Genomic DNA, 26,469 nt, shown 5'->3' with positions numbered 1-26,469 from the left:
TTGAAAGAGTGAAATTTTCTTTTTTATTTCTTTTTTATTTTTATAGAAAGCTTTTATTTAATAAATATAAATTTTGAAAGTACAACTTCTGGATTATAGTGGTTTTTCCCCCCATAACCTCTCTCCCACCCGCAAACCATCCCATCTCCTACTCCCTCTCCCATCCCATTCTTCATTAAGATTCATTTTTAATTATCTTTATATATAGAAGATCAACTTAGTACATACTAAGTAAAGATTTCAATGGATTGCACCCCCTCAGACATACAAAGTATAAAGTACTGTTTGAATACTAGTTTAACTGTTAATTCTCATAGTATAACACATTAAGGACAGAGGTCCTACATGGTGAGCAAGTGCACAGTGACTCCTGTTGTTGATTTAACAATTGACACTCTTATTTTTGATGTCAGTGATCACCTGAGGCTCTTGTCACGAGCTTCCAAGGCTGTGGAAGCCTCTTGATTCACAAACCCCGACCTTATTTAGACAAGGCAATAATCAAAGTGGAAGTTCTCTCCTCCCTTCAGAGAAAGGTACCTCCTTCTTTGATGGCCCCTTCTTTCCAATGGGATCTCATTCACAGAGATCTTTCACTTAGGTCATAAAATATATTTTTCTAAAGACTGATTTATTTATTTGAAAGGCGGAGTTACAGAAAGAAAGGGAGAAACAAAGAGAGAGATCAATCTTCCACCTGCTGCGCCCCCCCAAATGGCTGTAATGGACAGGCTAAATTCAGGATCCAGGAGCCCCATCTGGGTCTCCCAAGTGGGTTCAGGGGCCCAACCAACCACCGAGCAATCCTCTACTGCCTTCCCAGACACACTAGCAGGGAGCTGAATTGGAAGTGGAGCAGCTGGGAATCAAACCAGTGCCCATGTGGAATGCAGACATTGCAGGCCGAAGCTCCACTCACCATACTGCAACGCCGGCCCCAAAATCTATAAAATATTTGAGACTGTGGTCATTTATGGAGAGACTCGAGTACAGCGGGTTTCACTTCACATTTTGTAATGTAACGCTTTTTGTTTGTTTGAGAGGCAGAGTTACAAACAGAGGAGGGAGAAACACAAAGAGAAAGATCTTCCATCTGCGAGTTTACTCCCCAAATGGCCACAAGGGCTGGAGCTGGACTGATCTGAAGCCAGGAGCCAGGAACTTCTTCGGGGTCTCTCACATGGGTGCAAGGGCTCAAGGACTTGGGCCATTTCCCACTGCTTTCCCAGGCCATAACCAGAAAGCTGGATCAGGAGAGGAGCAGCCAAGACATGAACTGGTGCCCATATGGGATGAGGCTTATCCTACTACGCCACAGCGCCAGCCTCTATCGTAATGCTTTACAGAGCTAGTCTTTGCACTTAAAGCTACCACACTGCACCATGGCTTAAACTGTGCATTTAAAGGTTTTGATAAGGGGTGGGTATCTGGTGCAGAGCAGTTAAATCACTGCTTGGGGCACCCACAGCCTGTATCAGACCACCTGGTTCCAGTCCTGGCTACTCCGCTTCAGATCCAACCTCCTGCCAGTGTGCATTGGTGGGAGACCTGGACAGAGTTCTGGACTCCTGGTTTCAGTCTGGCCTTCTTGTAGGCACCTGAGGAGTGAACTAGTGGGTGAATGGTCTCTCTCTGGGTGTCTCTCTGCGTACCAAATTAAAAAAAAAAAAAAAAAAAAAAAGTAAGGCTTTGACGAAGAAGCCAGAAATCTGAGAGAAACCCAGCCACTCCAGGGTGCACAGGGCTGATTTATAAGGCATCTGGGGCCCTTGGGCCTCAATAGGGAGCAGTGTCAAGGAGCCTGGATCTGCTCCTGATTGTCTGAAATGCCCCTGAGACACCAGATGAAGAAGGCCAAGGTCTTTGTTCCTGTAGCCTCGCTGTGGAGCCACCATGGCCAGTTGCCATGGGCAGCTGCCAGGACTCAGGGCGCCCCGGCGGGAGAGGATGGAGGACCAGCCCTTGCCAAATTCTTTGTTGCCGCCAGGGGAAGCAGCCCTGCTGTTGGGTCCTCGGGGATGTCATCAGCTGCCGCCAGCGGAGCTGATATCCAAACACTCTCTAGGATAGGCTCCGGATCTCGTGTGGGAGCTGGCGGACTGCCACCAACCAGTCTCAGCACTTCCCAGAACTCCTCCAAAGTGGACTGGGGAAGGCATGAGCTGTCCCAGCTGACGTCCCCGAGGTCCCTCTCAGGAAAATGTCAGAATGCACTAGACCCCATGCGGACTGGTAAATAAACCAGCCTGGCAGTAGTAGCAAATCAGAGCAGACCACGCGGCTGTGGAGCAGGGGAGGAGGGTAGTGAGGGGTAAAAGAAATCTGGCCTGGGAGGCAGGGAGGAGAAAGGGGAGGAGGAAGGAAGGGAGAAGGTCAAAGGCTTCAGAAGAGGGAGGAGCCACAGAGCAGAGTGTGAGAGCAACCAGACCACCGAGATTCCCAGACTGGCTCCACCCTCAGCCACGGCCCGGAAATCCCGGGTAAGGCGTTCAGTCTTCTCACCATTAGCTGTGAATGAGCAGACATCTTCCTCGCGGGCTGGTGGTGAGAACTAAATTATGCCGAGTTCCTTCAAGCCTCGTCTAAGTAGACAGCGTTGCTGTGTGTATGAGACACATAAGAGGAGAGAAGACTGATCTCGGGAGCCCAACTGAGAGCCCACCCTAGCGGAGCGTCCAGGCTGAGCTGCACCCAGCGGAGTACAGGCTTCTCCGTCGCCTGCCCCGGGACACCTACATCAACATGAACACTAGCGGTAAGGCCCAGCTGGCCCGCAGCTAGCAGCTCCGTGTCAGAACGCATGCGCTGAGATCTACATTCCCGCTTGGGCCTGGCCATCAACTGCGGGGTCAACATTGCCCTGCAGCTGCAGGGGGGCAGCTTCAGGGCCTCGCAGGCGGCTGCCAGTTCCTCCATGGTGCAGCTGATGCACGCGAGCTGCCAACTCGAATCTGCAACTCGGCCTCCCACATCCATGTCTTCAGAGGCTCCACCGAGTAATTGAGGCTTTCTCATTTGTCCCTTCTACCCATCCCTTTTCCCTCCCCACAACACAGCTCCGCCCAGATGGAGCTTCCACCCTCCCACCCCCCCACCCCCGCCTCCCCACCTGCCTGCCGGCTTGTACAGCTCAAAGTACCCTGAATGGAGAGGGGAGGCAGTGTCTCCTGTAGAGCCCAAAGTGTTAATTCCTGACTCTGCGGTCTGGGACTGTTGTCCTGTACAATAAAAAGTACTCAGCTGTGTTAGTGTTCCTGCTACCCCACCCTCATTGCCAGTACCCCACCCTCACTACCCCCGGGTAAATTTTGAGGGTGCTTGAACAGGGAACGCAGGAGGCTTTCAAAGTCCGAAGGCTGGGGAGGGGAAGCCCCATGTTTCCGGCATTCACAGAGCCCTCAGATGGTACCACAGTCATAGCGCAGCATGCAACACGCTGTGCAGTACAGAGCGGAAGCCCAGCAATCCCAACATTCGCTTTAAGCCTTCCGGGCTCTCAGAGAGACTGAGCAGTTAAAGTGCAGCTCGCCTGCTGAAGTGCACCAGGGACTGGTGTATACTTGGGATGCGCCAGGCTCCCTCTCTCTGGTGATGGGTCCCAGGCACAGGGAAGGTGAGGGCTTAGGGATGAAAGGAAGCAAACAGACTTGGGCAGGGTGTGTGTTTGAGGGGTGGGGTCGCCCTTTGTGGCAGGGACTCCAACTGCTTTAAGCCTAGACCTGCAGTCCCCACCCACTGCATCCCAGGCCCTCTGGCTGGCCTGCTTTAGTGACACAGGAAAGCCCCTACCTCCAATTATTACTCACAGAAAATAAATACTTGTTTGGAAAAATATAAAAATAAATAATAAATTGAAAAAACAAATAATAATACGAGGAAGACTAAAAGAAGCCATTTCTTCCCTGAGTTCCATTGACTCCAGAGGAAGCCTCTTGGGCAAATTTAACAAAGGGGGAGGCTGCTTTGTAGCTTCCCTGGGTGACTCTGATATTCAAATGACACAGACAGGACCCCAGAAGTAGCTGAGAACCTGGCAGCAAGTCTGACCTCAGAAGGTCTCATGGCAGAGCCTCGGTACCAAGGATGTGGTGTTTGTGGCCCTGTCTCCAAGGACCCCTGTGTACCCATGGACGCTGAGGTAGGCCAGGTGCAGACAAGGTCAGGAAATGACAGTAGGACCAGTGGCAGCAGCCCGACGCAAAGAACGCAGGAGGTGCCATGTTCCTTCCAGAACCTAGAGAACACCCAAGGCCCCTGTCCCCACTCCACATCATCTCAGGGAGAAGCAGTGGACAGGGGGAACATCTCCCATATGCAGAATTTGTAGCCAAAAGAAAGGCTAAATGTTTGCTACTGAGGCTTCTTACACCTAATCTAGAATGAGCAATCAACTGGTGCGTATGGGGCAGAGGGTGGCGTATGCTGGTCGGCCCAGAGAAGCAGGTTGATCATGAACAAGACGGAAGACCTGCATTTTCTCAGCATCACAGTGGGAAGTGACAGGTAATCATACAACCATGATGTGCAGCCAAGCATTAGACCATGCAACACATTTGCCTGCTAGTCCCCGCCTTCCCAGAGACTGCTGAGAAGTGAACGATCTAATGAGTGCCTGCGTCCAGAGGCCTGAGTCGGAGCAAAGAAGTCTCCATCACACATCAAGTCTCCTTTCAGGGGGCCTTTGCGGCTTTGGGAGACAATGACCCCCAGACTGAAGCTGTCAAAGCGAAGGCAGAGTTCCCAGAGTGCCATTAGGAATGGGAGCACAAAGGCCCCATCCCACAAGGAAGAGGAAGTAAAATAAAAGGAACTAACAGAGAGCTGAGAAAGGACTACGCAGGTTGGGGAAAGGAGATATTAAAAAAAAAAAAAAAAAAAAAAAAGAAAAGAGGGGCTGGCGCTGTGGCAGAGTGGGTAGATAGATGCCTGCAGTGCCGGCATCCCAAATGGACACCAGTTCGAGTCCCAGCTGCTCCACTTCCAATTCAGCTCTCTGCTATGGCCTGGTAAAGAAGTAGAGGGTGGCCCAAGTGCTTGGGCCCCTGTACCTCTGTGGGAGACCTAGAAGAAACTCCTGGCTCCTGGCTTTGGATCGGTTCAGCTCCAACAGTTGTGGCCATCTGGAGAGTGAACTAGCGGATGGAAGACCTCTCTCTCTCTCTAACTCTGCCTTTCAAATAAATAAATAAATATTAAAAAAGAAATAAATTAATACAAGAGAATGGAGTGCCAGTTCTACCTATCTATCTATCTATCTATCTATCTGCCTAATTTGCAGGAGAAACAAAGAGTATCCCAAAATTGGAATCAAAAAGAAAATTAAACACAAAGAAAAGCTGCAAGTGTGACAACAATGAGTCATGATAAGAAACAGAAGGGGACAGGTGGAGGGATCAAAAGGAAATGCTAAAAAAGCAAAGCAGTACAGAAAACTCAGGGGACAGTGGTTAGAGGAAGGAGCTGGAACCTCAAAACCAGGCTGAATTCATCCTGGCAGGCTTGGGAGCTTGGAGGTGGGTTCAGGGGAGGGTGTGGCATGGACTGCATGGGAAGAAACAAGGGGTGGCTAAGGGTGAGTGTGGCCAGGTGTCGGTCACCTGGGAGAAGGGTGGATGAGAAAGAGCAGAAGCCCAGAGGAATCCTCTGAGCCCAGTGAGAGTGCAGGGTGTGTGCTTTCACAGGCAGAACCCAAATGGAAACGTTATGAGCACAGTTATGAGCACAGGACGTCCTTCCCAGCCAGTCATCTGTCCCAGCATGGTGCAGGAATGCTGTAAATCCATATTCGCATTTCACCAAAGAGTGACAGTGCAGAGGCAGAGGGGCAGGTGGAGAATTGCTGGGCTGCAGTTGGCTGTGAGCCCCAGGCACCTTGGCCTTCGCAGGTCACTTGCTCCTCCATATAAAAAAAAAAAAAATAAAAAAAAAAAAAGTATATTTTGGAACAATGTTGGTGTACAGGTAAATGAATGAATTAAATAAATTTATACCATCTATTTTCTTTGACCCAAAATTCTTTTTATTCCCCTTCAGACTTTGGAAGAAATTTAAATATTTTTTTGGTCTTTGAAAGTTTTATGGCCATTGTGCTGGCTTATCTGATTGATGAGTCATCCCTGGAGAGCTTAGAGACACAGAATATTAAGTACTAAAAATAAATGAGATTAAATTAAATATTTATATTAATGTGGTCCAGGTTAACTGCATTGGAATAGCAGAGATTGGATGCATTGATCATGGGAATTTCATATTTCCAGAGAGCTAGTTTTTAAGGAGCTGGAATACACTGTTTAGTGCTCACTAAATGTGAAGCACTGTTCCAAGTGATATTTTTGTTTTCACGACATCCTCACAACATACTTTCATGTTTATAAAGTACCTCAAAACTTACTTTTGTTAGGCTCATTCTACAGTGAGCACACCGAATTAAATAATTTGCCTAAAAAGTTTGAGACCCATGGTTTTATGAGTTTTTTTTTAAAGATTTTATTTATTTATTTGAAAGAGTTACAGAGAGAGGAGAGGCAGGGAGAGGCAAAGAGAGAGAGAGAGAAAGAGAGGTCTTTCATCTGCTGGCTCACTCCCAAATTGGCCACAATGGCTGGAGCTGTGCCAATCCAAAGCCAGGAGCCAGGAGCCAGGAGCTTCTTCCAGGCCTCCCATGTGGGTGCAGGGGCCCAAGGACTTGGGCCATCTCCCCCTGCTTTCCCAGGCCATAGCAGAGAGCTGGATTGGAAGAGGAGCAGCCGGAACTAGAACCGGCGCCCATATGGGATGCCAGTGCTTCAGGCCAGGGCGTTAACCTGCCGAACCACAGCGCCGACCCCTGTGAGGTTTTTTGTTTGTTTGTTTGTTTGTTTTTTAAGTTCTTTATTCTATTGGAGAGGCAGAGTGACAGAGGGAGAGAGAAAGGAAAAGAGATAGAGAAAAGGAGAGAGAAAGAGATCTTTCATCTGCTGTTCCACTTCTCAACTGGCCATCACATCCACAACTGGGCCACGCCAAAGCTAGGAACTCCATCTGGGTCTCCTATGTGGGTGGTAGGGCCCAAGCACTTAAACCATCTTCCTGCTGCTTTCCCAGATGCATTAGCAGGGAGCTGGATTGGAAATGGAGCATTCAGGACTGGAATCAGCACTCTGATACGGGATTCTGGCTTCCCAAGCTGTAGCTTAACCTGCTGAGCCACAACTCTGGTGCCAATTTTTTGTTTGTTTGTTTGTTTGTTTTTGCTATTTTTTTTTTTTGACAGGCAGAGTGGACAGTGAGAGAGAGAGAGACAGAGAGAAAGGTCTTCCATTGCTGTTGGTTCACCCTCCAATGGCCGCCGTGGCTGGCACGCTGCAGCTGGTGCACTGCGCTGATCCGAAGCCAGGAGCCAGGTGCTTCTCCTGGTCTCCCATGGGGTGCAGGGCCCAAAGACTTGGGCCATCCTCCATTGCACTCCTGGGCAACAGCAGAGAGCTGGCCTGGAAGAGGGGCAACCGGGACAGAATCTGGCACCCCGACTGGGACTAGAACCCGGGGTGCCAGTGCCGCAGGCAGAGGATTAGCCTATTGAGCCATGGCGCCAGCCAAGGCTGGTGTGTTAACCTGCTGCGCCACAGTGCCAGCTCCACGTGTGTCTTAATTGCTCAGCCGAACACCCACCACTAAGACCAATGTTTGTAACCATCATGGTAAATGGAAGAGAGCTGCCTGTACTATGGTTATTATGTGACTGAAAACACTGCATTCATGGGACTGGCACTGTGGCACAGCTGGTAAAGCCACCGCCTGCAGTGCCAACATCCTATATGGGTACCAGTTCAAGACCCGGCTGCTCCACTTCTGGTCCAGTTCCCTGCTGTGTCCTGGGAAAGCAATAGAAGATGGCCCAAGTCCTTGGGCCCCTGCATCCATGGGAGACCTGGAAGAAGCTCCTGGCTCCTGGCTTCAGATCCTCTCAGCTCCAGCCATTGCAACCATTTAGGTAGTGAATCAGTGGATGGAAGACTCTTTCTCTCTCTCTCTCTCTCTCTCTGCCTCTGCCTCTGCCTCTGCCTCTGCCTCTCTGTAGCTCTGCCTTTCAAATAAATAAATAAATCTTTTAAGAAAACAAAAACAAGGGGCCAGCGCCGTGGCTCACTTGGTTAATCCTCTGCCTGTGGTGCTGGTATCCCATATGGGTGCCGGGTTCTAGTCCCGGTTGCTCCTCTTCCACTCCAGTTCTCTGCTGTGGCCCAGGTGGGAAGCGGAGGATGGCCCAAGTGCTTGGGCCCCTGTACCCGCATGGGAGACCAGGAGGAAGCACCTGGCACCTGGATACGGATTGGCACAGCACCAGCCGTAGCAGTCATTTGGAGAGTAAACCAACGGAAGGAAGACCTTTCTCTCTCTCTCTGTCTATAACTCTACCTGCCAAGAAAATTAAAACAAAAACAAAACACTGCATTCATTCACTTGATCATTACTTCTTTATTTCAAAAGGTTAAAATACATTTATTTATCATCTATTTTGTGCTAGCGTCTGAGCAAGAAACAGTTGCAATGACAAGAAACTAGACATGAACATATCCCTCCAACACTTTACTCTGTAGTGGAAATATGGACATTAAACAAATGCCACCAGAAATAATGTGGGAAGCTGGAGTTGATACTAGTAAATAGAGAATGTGATCAGAGCATAGGGCTTGGGGCCCCAATCCAATCTGCAATCAAAGGAAACTTCCCTAAGGGATCAGAAAAAGTCTGAAGTTTATTAATTTATTTGAAAGACAAAACAAGATAGAGAGGAAGAGAGAACTTCTATCCACTAGTTAACTTCCCAAGTGCCTGCAACAGCCAGGGCTGGGCCAGGCCAAAGCTGGGAGCCAAGAACTCCAAATGAGTCTTCCACAGGGTTTTCAGGGACCCAAGTACTTGAGCCAACAATTGCTGCCTCCAAGGTTGTGCATTAACAGGAAGCTGACTTTGAAGCAGAGGTGGAACTGAATCAAAGCACTCCTATATGGGATGCAAGCATTCCAAGCAGCATTTTAACCCTGTGAGCCACACACTTACTCCTGAATAAAATGCAAAGTGAGGTCTCACGGAAGAGAAATTAATTTAACAGTGAGAGCAAGAGCAAGGGTAGTCCAGGCAGAGGTAGAAAGATATAAAGACCAGTCCTCAGGACGCTCCCAGCCGGAGGAGAGGAGAACCCTGCAGAAGTGTACAGTGAGGAAGCACTGCTATGAGGCTGATGGATGAGCATGTGGACAACGGGAGAGAAAGGGCTGGGTGGGGAGAGATGGTACTCAAATCAAAGAAGGCAAAGTAGAATATGATTGATAAGACAAGAGAAATTTTGCAATTTTCCCAAGAGGCAAACAGTCAATCTTATGTATTTTGACACATGCCATTTTCTGGGATAGCCGAAGACAGCACTATGGACAGATTCAGAAGGAAGAAATTGCTATGACCTATTTTTTGAGTTCCTTGAAAACTGGACTTTGTCTGCTTTGCTTGCTACATAAAACCAAGTGATTAAGCACCCAATGAGTGTGGTTTGAATAAATAGACAAATATCTTCTTTCCCTGCCACAGTCCAACCCAAGGTGGACAAGTTTCCTTAACCTCAACTTTGACCATAATACACTCTTGCTCAGAGAACATCAATGGAGCCCTTCCAAGTGAGATAGAGGATTGACCTCAGCCCCCTTGTTCTTCCCTACCAAATTCCAATGGAATAATCAGCAGATAACACAAGTAGCAAATATTAGCTGTGAGACAGGCCGTGAGTCGACCTCATGCCACAGTCACTGAAGAATTTCTGCACGATCCAGAACAGGTGCCATTCACTGGGTCAGGCAAAGGGGTTGAGTGTTCAGGGCAACCCTCACTCCTGAGAAAGAGAGGAGCATGTCCAAGAAGCCAGCAGTTCCAAGGAGTCCCACGGCTGTCTCTTACTTGAGCTCTTTCTCATCTCTCTCAACCAGGAACTCTGGAATCCCAGTGGGAACCTGAAGTTCACTCTGGTTACAAAAATCCATCCATGCAGAGAGTCAGACAAGACAGAAAGAGGACTTTTCCTGGAGGTACCTTCCCAGCTGGCAGCCTCATAACCAGCTGTAGTTGCAGTCACCACCTCGCATGCTCTGACTCCCTCTCTGCCTCCCAGGAGCTCCTGGTCCCCAAGTGTACAATACACTGTAGCTTGTCATTGGCATTCAGATTGCTAGTGTTGCTTGTCTTTACCTTTTTAAAATATGAACCTTTACACTGAGTGAGTGATTCTGGCAGAGATGCAGGCCAAGTACTTTATATTTATTAAGTGCTTCCCGCAGTGTAATCCCAAGGCTAGGTGCTATAGATCATCTCCCAATCCTCATAAGATCGCATCCTTGCGAGTTGGATCACAATGTTCCCTTTTCATTAATGAGGAGGTTTGCACAAGGTCCCAGGCCTTCAGAGTCGGAGAGTTGAGCTGCAGGTCACTCGGAGGCCCACACTCACTCTGGAACACTCCACCATCCCACAGAGTAAACAGACGTTGTTGCTCTGAAGAAGGGGGGGGGGGGGCAGGCTTGACAGGAAGCCTCCAGCAGTGAAGCAGGCATGGGTCACTGCATCCTCCTGGGGGAGCAAATTCAGTCCGATCTATCTCATCTTCTTGTCAAATAATCACTCACACAAGCCTGGGACTGGAGTCAGGCAAGTGGGACTCTTCACCCCAGGAACAAAACATAAGGGGGCACAAACCACTTCAGTAATCCAGACAAATAACATTTAACACAACATTTAAAACAATCAGGTCAGCAAATTGTTGCTGTCTGCTCAGCCACCCATTTTTGTAAACACAGTTTTCCCAGGACTGGAATGATGCTGCAGCTAATAAGACCAGTTGTGCAAGGTCAGGGTCAGATCTTGTCTTTAAATTTTTGATATTTTGTTCATCACTTTTTTTTTTGTTTTTTTTTTTTTTTAATTTTACCTCAAGCACCCACTTGGCAGAAAAATCTGTTAGCTCCCACTGGGGCTGCCTTTTCCACCTGGGTGGTTGTAGGGGCCAATGATGTGCAAAAAAGAAGTGGGTTCAATTTCCACAGCCCAGTAGGGAGAGCCCTGATATCGGACCCTTCACACCTGCCCTGGGGCTCTGTGCTGTGGCACATCTGGTGCAGGTTCCCTTGGTTCTGCAAGGGAGAGTGCTCTACATTCTTCATTTCCTACTCGTGGCCATTTCTCTGAGTGCTAAGTGTGGCTTTGCCTTGTCCTCACAATGGTCAGCACCCTGTTCCTAGTTCACTTATCCCTCAGAAATGGCCATCTCTTTCATGCAGTGGATACCTATGCACACATTCTCAAAACAGTCGGTCTCTGTGGTCAGGAATTTCAGTTTATATGCTGCGAAGGGCAAATATTAAGGGCAAATTCCCAGGGCTGTTCACTCCTATTCCTTGAAATCTGTGACTATGTCATATGACAAAGGGGAATTTAGATTGCTGAAGGAACTAAGGTTGCTAATATTCTGACTTTCAGTCTGATGATCCAAGTGGGCCTGATGGAACGACAAGGATCCCTGAATGGATAAGAGATGCAGAGGATCCGAAAGACAGGGGGCATCACGAGAAAGGCTTGGTCCACTGTGGCTGGCTTTGAAGGTGGAAGGGGTCACAACATAATGCTGGTGGCCCCTGGATGCTGAATAAAGCATAAAAACAAACAAAAACCAAAAACAAGCAAAAAGGACTCTTACCAGAGCTTCCAGAATGAACACAGCTCCACTAACCCCTTGATTGTTGTCCAGTGAGACCCACATTGGAATTTTGACCATCGGAACGTCAAGGTCATTAATTTGTGTTATTTTCAGCCACCACATTTGTGACGATTTGTTACATTAGCAGTGATAAACTGAAACACACCCATGACCTCCCTGCGTCCCCAGGGGCCCATGTCTGGGTTTTCAAGGTGTTGGGTCTTTATAGTCGACAATTTTGGGTCACTTGAGCAGCCATCTCCCTGAACACCTGAGGTGTCCTTGTCTGTAAGGTACACCCTTTCAGTTCACATGCATGATCATCTTCCAGAACCCCAGGGCACTGGGTCGAGACTGGCTCGAGTCAGATCCCTTCTCTCTTCTCTAGGAAATAAGAACTCAATGCCAAGTACAGGAACACTCTTCCTTGCAAATCCTCAAAACACAGAGAGTCTGACTAGTTCTCTCCAACCACTGGCACTGGAGCTACACTAACTTCCCAGAAGGGAGATTATGCTTGGTGCTTCCAGGGGACCCTCTTGTTCATTCAGAGGCAGGCTACCTTCAGTAGCACAGACAAGGGGTCCTATCTACCATCCTCGAGGTGGGAGTAGGTCCAAGTGACCAAAGCAAGGCATAAAAGAGTCCAAACTGTGGGATTATCTGTATGTAAAATTCTAGAGAATATGAACTAATCTCAAACAACCGAAAGCAGGTCAATGGCTGCCAGGGGCAGTGTGCAAAGTAGAAAAGGAGGAAGGATTTCTAGAAGCAGGAGGAATCTTTTGGGGGTGATGGAGATGGTCAGTATCTGATTATGGCAGTTTCCCTGCTATGTCTGTCTGTCAAAATTCATCAAGTTCTACCTTGAAATAGATACAATTTCTTTTATATAAATTAAACTTCAATGAAATCGATTCTTTAGATGGGAGGATCATTTCCCAAAGGAAAATCAAGGGATTGTTAAAAGGGATTGTTAAAAAAAAAATTTCCACAACACTGAGAGAAAAAGGTGAGAGGGATTCTTTTTTTATTTGACAGATAGAGTTAGACAGTGAGCAGTAAGAGAGAGAGACAGAGAGAAAGGTCTTCCTTCTGTTGATGGCCCCCAAATGGCCACCATGGTTTGAACTATGCTGATCCGAAGCCAGGAGCCAGGTGCAGGGGCCCAAGCACTTGGGCCATCCTCCACTGCCTTCCTGGGCCACAGCAGAGAGCTGAACTGGAAGAGGAGCAACCGGGACTAGAACCCGACACTCTTATGGGATGCCGACACCGCAGGTGGAGGATTAACCAAGTGAGCCACGGTGCCGGCCCGAGAGGGATTTTTATATAAGTGTTGCTAGTGTACTTTCCGCATTAAGCTTAAGATTTTGCATTTATTCTTGCTGCCATCTCTGATAGTAAAATCCTGCCACAATCCCTGCTTTAGAAGATCATTCCTAAGATAATGATTAATATCTATATCAAGTCAAGAGCCAAAGTCATACATAATGAAATTTTAGAGACATTCTTGTTCAAGTAAGAAAAAAAAATCATTTTAAAAAAGATTTATTTATTCTAAAGGCAGAGTGAGAGAGAGAGGGAGGGAAAGAGAGAGGAAGGGAAAGAAAGGGAGAGAGAGAGATCTTTCATCCTCTGGTTTAGTCCACAGATGCCTGCAACAGCTGGGACTGGGCCAGGCCAAAGCCAGGAATCTAGAATCCACCTGGACCTCCCACCTGAGCTATCATCTGTGCTTCCCAGACACATTAGCAGGAAACTGCATGATAAGTAGAGAAGCTGGGACTGCATCCCAGGCATCCCAGTGGCAGCCTAGCCACTGCACCACTGGGCTGCCCCAAAGCTATCACATTTCTTATTAGCAATTTTCTGGAACCTCTGGCTGAAGAAGTAACACATCAAACCTAAATAACAGCTTTATTACTATCAGGGGAGAGAAAGCATTTCCTTTTCTCTCTCTGTCTCTCCCTACCTCCCACCCTCCTTTTTGTAGATCCTGTTATTGTAAAACCAAGAGAGTCAGCTGAAAACTCTTAGAGCTAAAAAGGTTACCATAAGATGCTTGGTTGCAAAAGATATTTTTAAAAATCGCTTTCTTGTATATACAACTGGACTAAAAGAAAAAAAATCTTAACAATAGCTGTGAAAAAGGAAAATGGAAATAAAAAGCAAACAAAAAACTGGGCAGACACATTTTCTACAAATATGAAAAAACATTGTACTCTTTTGATCTATAAAATGTTCATCAAATCAATAAGGCTAAGATCACTACAGATAAAGAGCACAACAAACCATCTCACCAACAGGAAACACAAATAGCTGATAAAGATATCAGATGAATGTTCAAAGTCACCAGGCTTTCTAAAATGCTAATTATAACAACAGAAAGTTACTTTTTTTTCTTTTTTGACAGGCAGAGTCGGACAGTGAGAGAGAGACAGAGAGAAAGGTCTTCCTTTTGCCGTTGGTTCACCCTCCAATGGCCCCTACAGCTGGCACGCTGTGGCCGGCGCATCGCGCTGATCCGAAGCCAGGAGCTAGGTGCTTCCTCCTGGTCTGCCATGGGGTGCAGGGCCCAAGGACCTGGGCCATCCTCCACTGCACTCCTGGGCCATAGCAGAGAGCTGGCCTGGAAGAGGGGCAACCGGGACAGAACCCGGCACCCCGACCGGGACTAGGACCCGGGGTGCCAGTGCCGCAGGCAGAGGATTAGCCTATTGAGCCGCGGTGCTGGCCTCAGAAAGTTACTTTCTTCCATCTTGTCAATTCAGAAAATGCTTTTTAAAAATATTATGGCCAATGTAGACAAAGTATGGTGCACATGCTCACATTTGGCAAGCAAAGGTGAAACTGGATACAGTCTTTCTGGAATTTACTTTTTGTTTCTGAACTACTTCATGCTATCTTTAATTTTCATGGAGAAAAATGTACTGATTTTTTTCTTTGTGTGATTTCTTCCATTTCTAGAAGGTGCTTTGCTACCCTGTAATTTTTTCCCACATTTTTTACAGTTTGTGGGTTTTTTACACTTAGCTCATTAATGCATCTTTGTCTAGTGTGTCTTTATTAATGAGTGTGCCAAAGGGAGATTTTTAGTAGCTTGCAAATACTTTGGAAAAAATGAAAACACTATTTATTAATTCTCTTTTTAAAAAATTATTTCCATCTACTTTTTTATTTTTTTAGATTTCTTTTAAAGAGAGAGTTGCAGAGAAAGGTCTTCCATCCTCTGGCTCACTCCCCAAATGGCCACTGAGCCAATCCGAAGCCAGGAGCCAGGAGTTCCTTCTAGGTCTCCCACGTGGGTGCAGGAGCCCAAGGACTTGGGCCATCCTCTTCTGCTTTCCCAGGTGCATTATCAGGGAGCTGGATTGGAAGTAGAACAGCTGGGACTTGAACCGGTATCCATAGGGGATGCCAGTGCTGCAGGCCGGAGCTTGGCCAGGGCTGGGCCAGGCTGAAGCCAGGACCAAAAACTCCATCCAGGTCTCCAATGTGGATGACAGGAGCACATCTTCCTCTGCCTCCCTAGGTGCATTAGTCACAAGCTGGATCAGAAGCACAACAGATTGGATTCAAATCAGTGCCCACATGGGATGCTGGCATCAAATGCAGTGGGAAGTGAACCAGCAGATGGAAGATTCTCTCTAACTCTGCCTTTCAAATAAATAAAATAACTTAAAAAAAAAACCATGCCAACAACACATGGTTTTACTAGTGATAGTTGTATTTTTAAAAACAATTTTAATGTCTTCTTGTTTTCTGTTTCTTTAAAAAAAAAACTAATAATTTCAAAGCCAAGAATCTTTTTTTATAGTTATTTATTTATTTGAAAGGCAGAGTTACACAGAGAGGGAAGAGGCAGAGAGAGAGAGAGGTCTTCCATCTGCTGTTTCACTCCCCAGATGGCCGCAACGGCCAGAGCTGTGCCGATCCAGACAGGAGCCAGGAGCTTCTTCTGGATCTCCCATGTGGCTGCAGGGGCCCAAGGACTTGGACCATCTTCTACTGCTATCCCAGGCCATAGCAGAGAGCTGGATCAGAAGTGAAACAGCCGGATCTCAAACCGGTGCTCATATGGGATGTCAGTGGTTCAGGCCAGGGTGTTAACTTGCTGTGCCACAGCACCAGTCCCATGCCAAAAATCTTGATGTGATACCAAATTCTTTTTTCTTCATTCACCACCTCCATTTCACCAGTACTCACATTTTTTAAAAATCTAGAAGGCCAGAATGATCATTTAAATTGTAAAATTCTGGGGCAGGCATTTGGCCTAGTAGTTTAAGATGCTTCTTGGGACACCTATATACCATAGTGGAGTGCCTTGCTTCAAAGTCCTGGTTCCACTCCTAATTCTATCTTCCTGCTAATGTACAAGCCGGATGTCAGTTGTAATGGCCCAAGTAGGTGGGTCTCTGTCCCCCACATGGGAGACCTATATCGAGGCTCTTGACTTTAGCCTGGCTCAGCCCTGGCTGTTGCAGGCATTTGGAAAGCAAACCAGCAGATGGGAGATCACTCTCTGTCTTTCTAGATAAATAAGCAAAATGTACTTCAGGGGCTGGTATTGTGGCCTAGCAGGTTGAGTCACTGATTGTGACACCTGCATCCCGTTTTGGAGCACGGCTTCAAGTCCTAGCTGCTCTGCTTCTGATCTAGCCTGCCAATGTGCCAGGGAAAGCCTGGGGCCTGGCCCAGCCCCAGATGTCGCAGTTATTTGGGGATTGAACCAGCAGATGGAAGAGCTGTCTCCCACTCTCAGCCACTCTCTGTTGTCTCTGCCTGCCAAATAAAGAAACACTCTTTTTGAAAACATGATTCAGATGATGCCACTCTCTCTTGTAATGCCCTTCATCAACTTGCCTGGTGGAGGCTGTGCACCCAGCTGACTGCTGTGTCGCCTGGACATGGCCCGCATGCTCACAACACCGCAGCCTCGCTGACTGCAGGTCCCTCAGCCCGGGTTGTTCTCTTCTGTGCTGATCTTTGGCATCACCGCTTCAGAAAGGGCTTCCCTGGCCACTCTCACGTGAGGGCCTCTCTTTCCAGCGGTTTCCTCTCAGCTCCCCTTATTACTTCCTCCTAAACAGTTATAGCTGTGAGAAGGGAGGGAAGGTGTCTGTTTCTCCTCTCCCCCGCACTCCCAGCCCCACTGGGAGCTCACTGTGGTAACAAATCCTGGGGTCCCTCTGTTCTGAAACTGAATGTAGCAGGAAACATATCAGAAGTTACTTTGACTTATTTCTCTGCAGCTGTAGTCTCATTGTGGAATTAGAGATCATTTTTATCTTAAAACTCCTTCTTTGGGGAATTCAGGTGAAAGATAAACTAGAAATGCCAAATCCCAAAAATAACCCCTACATTGACTTCTGTTTTGTGTTTTGTTTTTAGTTTCCCCCACAACAAGAGATGCAAGAAGGGAAAGATAATTTTGCCTCCCTTTAGAAAAAAAAAAAAAAAACAGCCAGAAACTCATGCAAGAGCATTTTGTATCTGAGTCCAAGGTCCCCAAGCCAGAGAAATTCCAAGGCCCAGAACAACCTCTAAGTAGGTCTCTGTTTTCCCCAAATTTTCTCCATGCAAGGGAACTAGGCTGGGTTTTCCAGAAAGGGAAGGAACGGAAAGACAGCTCAGTGATTTCTTTTTCTTTGCTCTTATTTTGTCAGAGGGAGGGAGGGAGGGAGGGAGGGAGGGAGAGAGAGAGAGAGAGAGACACTGCACATTCACTGCTTCACTCTCCAAATATCTGTAAGGACCCTGGGCCAGGCAAGGGGTCAAAGCTGGGAACAAGGAACTCAATCCAGGTCTCCCATGTGGGTGGTAGGAACCCCACTCCTCGAGTCATCACCACTGCCTCTCAGGGTTTGCATTAGTAGGAAGCAAGAGTCAACAGTGAGAGCTCGGTATCAAACCCAGACACTGCAATATGGGATGCAGGCATCTTAACTGGAATCTTAACCTCAAGGCCAAATTCCTGCCTCTATTTTATTTTTAATGACAAACACTAATTTTATATGTTTATGGGGTACAATGTGATGTTTCCCTGCATGTATTTTATGAAAATAAAATAGAATGTTTTATGAAAGTATCAAATCTGGCTAATTAGCCTATTTCTCACCCTAAATCTTTATCATTTCATTGTGGCAAGAACATTAAAAAATCTTCTCTTTCAGCTAATTTGAATACAAAACACTTTGCTGTTACCTGTAGTCACTACGTTGTATAATTGAATGACAGAACATACTCTTCCTTTGTAAGTGAAACTGCACCTGCTGACGTGTGTCTCCCCGTCCTGTGTCTGTTCCCCCTCTCAGCCTCTGGTGGCTACCTGTCTACTCTCTGCTTCTGTATTGCTTCACTTCTCAGCACTAACACATGAAGCAGGATACCTTACAAAGCAAAGAGGTTTCCTTGGGCCCACAGTTTGGGATGTACAAGGTCTAAGAGCCTCATCCAGCGGTGGCCTTCTTCCCGGCAGCATCCGAGGAAGCACAGGGTGTCTCACAGCCAGAGATCAGGAGAGAGCGTGTCTCCCTCTGGCCTCTCTCCTTTTTGTAGACACCAGGATTCAATCACAAGGTCTCCACCCTAATGACTTTGTCTAACCCTAACCACTTCCCCAAGGCCCCGCCTCTGAACACCAGAGTCCACTCCCACCCTCTTAACGCCTCACAAGGAAGGTTAAACTTCAACAAATGAAGCCCCGGGGACACTGAAACCACCTCCAAACCATAGCAACTAGCATGAGCTGCGGTCACCAACACTGGCTTCCTCTCTCTCTCTCTCTTTTTTTTTTTTTTCAGATTTATTTATTTATTTGAAAGTCATAGTTACACTCAGAGGGAAGGAGAGGCAGAGAGATCTTTCATCCACTGGTTCACACCCCAGATGGCCGCAGCAGCTGGAACTGTACCAATCCCAAGCTAGGAGCCAGGAGCTAGGAGCTCCTTCTAGGTCTCCCACGCAGGTGCAGGAGCCCAAGGACTTCGTCCATCTTCCACTGCTTTCCCAGGTCATAGCAGATAGCTGCACTGAAAGAGGAGCAGCCAGGACTTGAACTGGCATCCATACGGGCTGCCAGCACTGCAGGTGGAGGCTTTATCTGCTATGCCACAGCGCCAGCACCCCCTCTGTTTATTTCATTTTCTCTTTCTTGTGACTTCAGGTGCAGGTTACTTTCACTAATAATGGTGCTTCATCTTTATTTCCTTTGTTACCAATTTCTAATTAATGGCTGGATTTTTGGTCTATCATTCATTTTGATTGTATATCATCAGTGTTTTTTTTAATTTATAAAAATATCTTATTTTTGCCTTATCCAGTAGTTAACATAAAAGTATCCTGACCTTCATCAAAGAAGGAGGTACCTTTCTCTGAAGGGAGGAGAGAACTTCCACTTTGACTATGACCTCGTCTAAATATGATGAGAGTCAGTGAACTCAAAAGGCCTCCATAGCCTTGGCAACTCATGACAAGAGCCTAGGGAGATTACTGACGCCATAAACAAGAGTGTCAATTTGTTAAGTCAACAACAGGAGTCACTGTGCGCTTACTCCTCATGTAGGATCTCTGTCCTTAATGTGCTGTACATTGTGATTTAATGCTATAACTAGTACTAAAACAGTATTTTTCATTTTGTATTTCTGTGTGGGTGCAAACTGTTGAAAGCTTTACTTAATATATGCTAAACTGATCTTCTGTATATAAAGAGAATTGAAAACGAATCTTGATGTGAATGGAAAGGGAGAGGGACCGGGAGAGGGGAGGGTTACAGGTGGGAGGGAAGTTATGGGGGGGGGAAGCCATTGTAATCCATAAGCTGTACTTTGGAAATTTATATTCATTAAATAAAAGTTAAAAATAATAATAATAAAGAAGTATCCTGGCCGGCGCCGCGGCTCACTAGGCTAATCCTCCGCCTTGCGGCGCCAGCACACTGGGTTCTAGTCCCGGTTGGGGCGCCGGATTCTGTCCCGGTTGCCCCTCTTCCACGCCAGCTCTCTGCTGTGGCCAGGGAGTGCAGTGGAGGATGGCCCAGGTGCTTGGGCCCTGCACCCCATGGGAGACCAGGGTAAGTTCCTGGCTCCTGCTATCGGATCATCGCGGTGCACTGGCCGCAGCGCATCAGCCGTGGTGGCCATTGGAGGGTGAACCAATGGCAAAGGATGACCTTTCTCTCTGTCTCTCTCTCACTGTCCACTCTGCCTGTCAAAAAAAAAAAAGTATCCTGACCTTAAATTATTTCTTTCTTTATTTAAGAGACAGAGACACCTCCCATCAGCTGGATAACTCACTGCGCCATGACACTCACCCGTCTAACCTCAACTTTTAAAGACAAATTTGTTCTGTCCTTGATTTAATCCATACATCACAAATCCACGTATGGCCAGCAAGTGTCTGAAAGAAAAGCCTTCAAATTATACAAATAAGCTGGCTTATTTTCCCTCAGAAAAATCAACTCTAGAATGTTCCACCACAACCCAGCCTGAGGTTGAGTGACTCCACTGAGGAGGCTCAGGAGAGGAACCCTCCTTCCCATCCCACCCGCCATGATGGAACACCTGCTGCTAAGGATCAAGCCAGAGGCATGGACTGGACGCCTGAAGTTGACTTCCCAGTCTTCACAACTCCAAGTCTGGCCTATGATAGAAACATCTTAATTTGTGTCACAGTGACAAAATGAACCACTTACTCCAAATCCCCTCTGCAAGACAGCTCAAGAAGACAGGCTAAGGAGCTGTGTCCCTCAAGGCTCAGGGCCCCACAACGCTGAGCACAGGTGCCCCAGGTCTCACTGCTTCCCACCTCCTGGGTTAGGCACAAGGACACCAATACTCTCACAGCCATGGACACCTATCTGGTTTCATTCTTCCTTTCACATCTAGGTAAGACCGTTTTCTCCCTACATAAGTTTCCCATGTCCTGTCCCAGTCTACTAAAAACTATCAACACATTCAGATTAAAATATGAAACATTAACAGTAAAAATAATTACATGGGAGCCCAATACCATAGCATGAGGCAGTCAACAGCTTATACCTCACCCCTACCCTCTTCCTGGTTCAGAAAGCCGGGTGCCCTAGAAAGCCACGCCAAGACTATATGCTCATCCTGGTCTAACAGTCCCATTTCAACAGCAACCTGAACCAATCCTGGGCTGGGCTCTCCAAAGGAATGTAGTCGCATTTCTGTGCAAGACACCCCAGACCCAGGGAAGGTGGTGCTGTACTGGGCACGTGGTTTCCTCCAGCAGCAGAGAAGTCTGGAGATTAATACTGAAAGCTGCGCTTTGTCTGAATATCATCAAGGATTTGTTGCAGTTCCTCATCTTCAAATCGCCCCTCCAGGCTTGGGATCAGGGCCTTTGACTCCTCGGCAGTCTCTGCACAAAGGTTGGCTAAGCAGGCCAACTCAAACGCTTCTTCTGGAGCAGCAAGCTACGGACACTGGCAATGGTCTCTCTGTTTTTGAAACGACTGAAACGGGCTGTGTAGGTCAAAGTCTTCATGAAGACCTCCGAGAGTTCTTGTTCATCCTCTGCACTCTCGTTCTGTTGCTTGTGATGCTCCAGAAGCATATGCACCTCGGAATTTAGAAGTGTCTCAGCTGTTTCAAACTCTTTGGGAAAGATGAGCTGTGAAGCGTCCTCCTCCTTGACGTCGCCAGCCCGCGGATCAACGCCACCGGCCGCCATGGCTGTCTCTTGCGCCGCCACCCATCAGTTTTGATCTTTGCCACTTCCTTTCAGATTTCACTTTGCTCTCCTTTTCCTAACCCACAGTGGTTTTTATCTACCTATTTAAGGAAACTCTGTTGTCAATAGCACATCCTTATTTCTAGTGCCACTGGTTTTGGAACATTATTGTATGTCTTGCAAATAATGTCTAACGGGGGTGGGCGTTTGTCCTAGTGGTTAAGATGCTGATCAAGGTGCCTGCTTCCCAAATCCAAGTACTAGGTTTGATGTCTAGCTCTAGCTCCTGACTCCAACTTCCTGCTAATGGGGACCCTGGAAGGCAGTCATGATGGCTCAAGTAGTTGTGTTCCTGACACCCATGTGGGAGACCTGGATTGAGTTCCTGGCTCCTGGCTTCCACCCAGCCCAGCCCTAATCATTGTGTGCATTTGGGGAATGAACCAGTGGATGGCAGCATTCTTTTGATCTCGCTCTCTCCCTTCTGCCCCAGGCAATCAATCAATCAATCAATAATAAAAATACTTCAAGACTTTAATAAATAAATAAATAAATACAATTTGACAAATGACTCTTTTATATGAAGGAGGGTGAAGCAGTAAAAGAAAGTTGCAACTGTAAAATAATCTGGGGCCATCATTGTGCTATAGCAGGTAAAGCCATCACCTGTGACTCCAGCATCCCATATGAGCACTGGTTTTTTGTCCCAGCTGCCCCATTTATGATCTTTCTCCCTCCCTTCCTCCCTCCCTCCCTCTCTGTAATTCTTTCAAATAAATAAATAAATCTTAAAAAATAATAATCAAGTTAGAAAGGGATTAATATAACCTACAAGCAATACCTTCAGGAAGTTTAATTTTACTCTGAGCATACCATGAAAAATTTATGTTCATGCTTGGTATGATTTGTTCCCCCATAATTTTGTGTTGAAATTTAATCCCCATTAAAAGGTATGAAGAGAGCATAAAAATTAATCTGACTCTGGGGTTCAGAGTGGGGCCTTTGGGAAATGACCAAGATGAAGGTCATGAGCGTGGAGACCCATGAGTGCACCCTGGTAGATTTATAAGAGGAGGAACAGACAGACCGATGTGCATGCTCCCTGTCTCTGAGTGATGCCTGGTGTCACCTTGGGACTGTGCAGGAAGAAGGCCATCACCAGAAGAGGCTCCTTGACCTTGCACTTCCAGCATGGTAAGTCAAAATAAACCTCTATTTTCTTAAGTTTACCCAGATAGTGGAATCTGTTATTAGCAATAAAAAATGGACTAATACAATGTATCTAAAAATTATCAAACCATACTGTGACACAAAGATAGGGTTAAAAAGTAGTCTTTAGCTCCCTAGCTTTTCTAATTTAAGACTTGTTCTAGGAATTTTTATTGTGTATCAAATTTGAATAAAAAGTTCCTCAAATGGACTGTGGGCTTAAGAGTAGCTCCTACAGGAGTCACTGTGCGCTTACTCCTCATGTAGGATCTCTGTCCTTAATGTGCTGTACATTGTGATTTAATGCTATAACGAGTACTGAAACAGTATTTTTCACTTTGTGTTTCTATGTGGGTGCAAACTGTTGAAAGCTTTACTTAATATATGCTAAACTGATCTTCTGTATATAAAGAGAATTGAAAATGAATCTTGATGTGAATGGAAGGGGGGAGGGAGAGGGAAAGGGGAGGGTTGCGGGTGGGAGAGAAGTTATGGGGGGGAAGCCATTGTAATCCATAAGCTGTACTTTGGAAATTTATATTCATTAAATAAAAGTTAAAAAAATAAAATAAAATAAAAAGAGGCGCTCCTGACACAGGAGAAGAGCCTGGAGCCCACTGAGGCAGATTCCATACTACATTTATTCTCCCTTTGAAAGAAAGATGTTCTTGGGGCTGGCCTCATGGTGTAGCAGGTAAAGCCACTGCCTGCAACACCCACTTCCCATCTTGGCTGCTGCACTTCTGATCCAGCTCCTTACTAGCGTCCTGGGGAAAGCAGTGTAAGATGGCCCAAGTGTTTGGGCCCCTGCACCCACGTGGGAGATTGGAGGAAGCTGGAAGCTCCTGGCTCCTGACTTCTGCCTGGCTCAGCCCTGGCTGTTGTGGCTTTTTGGGGAGTGAACCAGCAGATGGAAGTGCACAATCTTTCTCTTTCTCTTTCCCTCTCTCTCAGTAACTCTGACTTTCAAATAAATAAATATTTTAAAAAACTGTTCTTAGCCCTAACAGGTGGAAAAATAGCTGATAAATTTTCATTATGTCTTACATTAGTCATTTTAAGGAAAATGATAAACGAATGTGGATTTTATTTGGATGTTACAACACTGTAATATGTGATTAGAAGCAATTCTTTCTTATTTTTAACTGATATTCAATGAAAATAGATAAATAAACATTGCATATGGAAATATTTTGCTTTGAAAAAATAAGCTATATTCCTTTTTTCAAATCTGTCACATAGATACATGTGTAACTACAGGCCAAAATATTGTCCTTGGTGTCAGGAGGCATTTCTAAGGAAATAGAAAACTTTTTTAAAAGATGCATTTATTTATTTATTTATTTATTTATTTCAAAGGCAGAGTTAGAGAGAGGCAGAGGCAGAGGCAGAGAGAGAGAGAAAGAGAGAGAGAGATTTTCTATCCATTAGTTCACTTCCCAAATGGCCTCAATGGCTGGAACTGGGCAGATGCAAAGCCAGGAGCCAGGAGCTTCTTCCAGGTCTCCCATGTGGGTGCAGGGGCCCAAGGACTTAGGCCATCTTCTACTGTTTTCCCAGGCCATAGCAGAAAGCAGGAGTGGAAGAGGAGCAGCTGGGACTAGAACTGGCACCCATATAGGATGCTGGCACTACAGGTGGCAGCTTTACCCACTATGCCACAGTGCCGGCCCCAGAAATAGAAATCTTATAGCACAGGTGAGACAGGGTACACAAGGCTGGAAAGAAAAAAAAAGCAAACCTTTTGTAAAAAGGACAGTCACCTCAGGACTGCACAGAGAGGACAGTGTTTGAAAACCTGCTTTCTGTCCATTGTCTTGGGTTCAGAATTGAGCCTTTATTCTCAAGTCCCCCATGAAAGCGTCCTGAGGAGCCTCAGTCCTCAAGTCTCTGTCCTGACCATTGCCCTCCCTCATCCTGGATGCTTTGACTCTCAGATGCCACTTCCTCCAGGAAGCCTTTCCCACTTCTCCTCCCCAGGCAGGTTGGGGCCCTGTTCTCTCAGTTTCCACAATGCCTGTATATACATGTCAGTCGCTGGGAATCCCCAGGTAATTACTTGTTCATGTCTGTCTCCCCAAATAAATGTCATTGAGTTATTAGCTTGTTCAATAGACAGTGGCTGGGGGAACAAAAGCAAGGGTCGGTACCCCCTGACCCAATGTATCTCCCCAGGAGTAGGGCAGTGGGCTTGGCCCCCAGCAGTTATAATCCTGTGTGAAAAGTGACAAAAGAGGGACACATGGGGCTGATAGTTCCTTTTGGGGGCAGGGCACTCAGCCTGGGGTGGAGGTTTGGGAGGTAAAGCCTCATGGGTGGGGAGACATAGCTGCGGCTGTAAGAGTGAGGGACAGGGTGACCAGCTGGGCAGAGTTGGGGAAGGCGGGGAGTGACACTGCAGCCAGAGGACCTGGGATGCAGACATCCCAGGAGGAGAGGGACAGGCTACTGGCTCAGTGCAGAAAACTGCAAATGGGTTTCCATGGCTAGAGGGCAGAATGCTATGGTCACAAAGAATTTGGGGCAAGGTGTAGAAGCCTGAGAAATACACCTTTTATTCTGTGGTTGAAGATGTTTGTTTCAAAGAAATGTAAAGGAGGAATAGCAAAGTCTTGTGAGCACTTTGGACAGATTATTTTAGGAATGAGATGGGGCACAGTGGCAGAAAGAGGCGGTCCCTTCAAGAGAAAGCAGAAGATGGAGGTGGCAGTACAAGAACAGAGAGGAAGCCAATTCTGAAAATGTTTAAGATCGAGGATGGAAAGAACAAATTTATAGAGGAGAAGAAGGAAGGGAGTTCATTTCTAGGCGTGGTGACTCTCAAGTGTCATGGAGACATCAAGAAGGGAAGCCCAAGGTGGGTGTTGGGCATAGCAGTGAAGGCTCCACTTGGGATCCCACTGGTATGCTTGCATGTAAATCCTGGCTCCAGTTCTGTATTCCAGCTTCCAGCTAATGCACGTCCTGGAAAGCAGTGGGAGATGGCCCAAGTACTTGAGTCCCTGCCACCCATATTGGAAACTCAAATTGAGTTCCTGGCTCCTGACTTGAGCCTGGCCCAGTCCCAGCTATTGCAGGCCTTGGATGGGGTGAGCCAGGGGATGGTATCTCTCTTTGTCTTTCAAAATAAAAAAATAGAATTTAAAACAAAGACATGAAAAGAAGGGAAGCTCACTAGGTAGCTGGACAATGGGTTATGGAGCCCAGGAGAGAAGTAGGAGATAGACATTTGAGGCTCATCTGTGCAAAGCTCAAAGTCAAAAGTGAGATTTCCCAGGAAGAAGTGTCAAGTGCACAAGAAGAGGGTTGATGCTGGGACCCTGGGGAACACTATCTAAATATGGATGGGAATAAGAGACCATGGAGGGAGGGTTAGAAAGAGGCAGACAGGCTTGAGGAACAGTTAGGGAGTTGAGTGTCCTGGAACCAGGGAAGTGACCTCCAGAAAAAGAGCAAGCAGTCAGGGGGGTGTTGAAGGCTGCAGAGGGAGTCAGAGTAAGTAAGCCCTGGCAGGTTCCCAGTGTGTTTGGCACCAAGGTGCTCAGGAGTGATCGTTGCCAAGTAGCTCCATGCAGCAGCAGAAGTCATGCTGCAGAAGTCAAAGGAAGGAGTGAGGAAGCAGCATTGCAACACGGGGCTTGCAGATGTGCGCTGCTCTCTCCAGAAGCTTGACTGTGGAGGGAAAGTGAAACAGGGTTGAGAGGTTCCTTGAGGGCATGGAGCGCCTGGCACAGCCCCAGCACCAGCCCCAGCCCCAGCCCCATAAAAGGACCCAAATGTGTATTTATCAAATAAAAGTTGAGATGATGAACCGCTGAATAACTGAATAATGAATCAGAGAAGAT

At 46.8% G+C, this 26,469-nt stretch overlaps 1 long non-coding RNA gene and 1 pseudogene across 1 annotated transcript in view; both read right to left on the bottom strand.

Moving 5' to 3' along the window:
* Positions 1–2,235: 2,235 nt before the first annotated feature.
* Positions 2,236–26,469, bottom strand: part of LOC149126439 (uncharacterized) — a 29,237-nt gene continuing 5,003 nt past the window's right edge. Inside the window, exons 2-3 of the long non-coding RNA XR_016234493.1 lie at positions 3,140–3,218; positions 2,236–2,599 (exon numbers count right to left, since the gene is read on the bottom strand). This is a non-coding gene — a long non-coding RNA (uncharacterized LOC149126439). The remainder of the gene's footprint in view (positions 2,600–3,139; positions 3,219–26,469) is intronic.
* On the bottom strand, positions 20,985–21,415 carry LOC149126440 (DNA-directed RNA polymerase II subunit RPB4 pseudogene; annotated as a pseudogene).

Source organism: Oryctolagus cuniculus, chromosome 5 (genome assembly GCF_051225735.1).
Source record: "Oryctolagus cuniculus isolate XC-2025 breed Fujian yellow rabbit chromosome 5, ASM5122573v1, whole genome shotgun sequence".
Taxonomy (NCBI): domain Eukaryota; kingdom Metazoa; phylum Chordata; class Mammalia; order Lagomorpha; family Leporidae; genus Oryctolagus; species Oryctolagus cuniculus.
The sequence above is the reverse complement of the archived record's forward strand: the minus strand, read 5'-3'. Positions and strand labels throughout refer to the sequence as shown.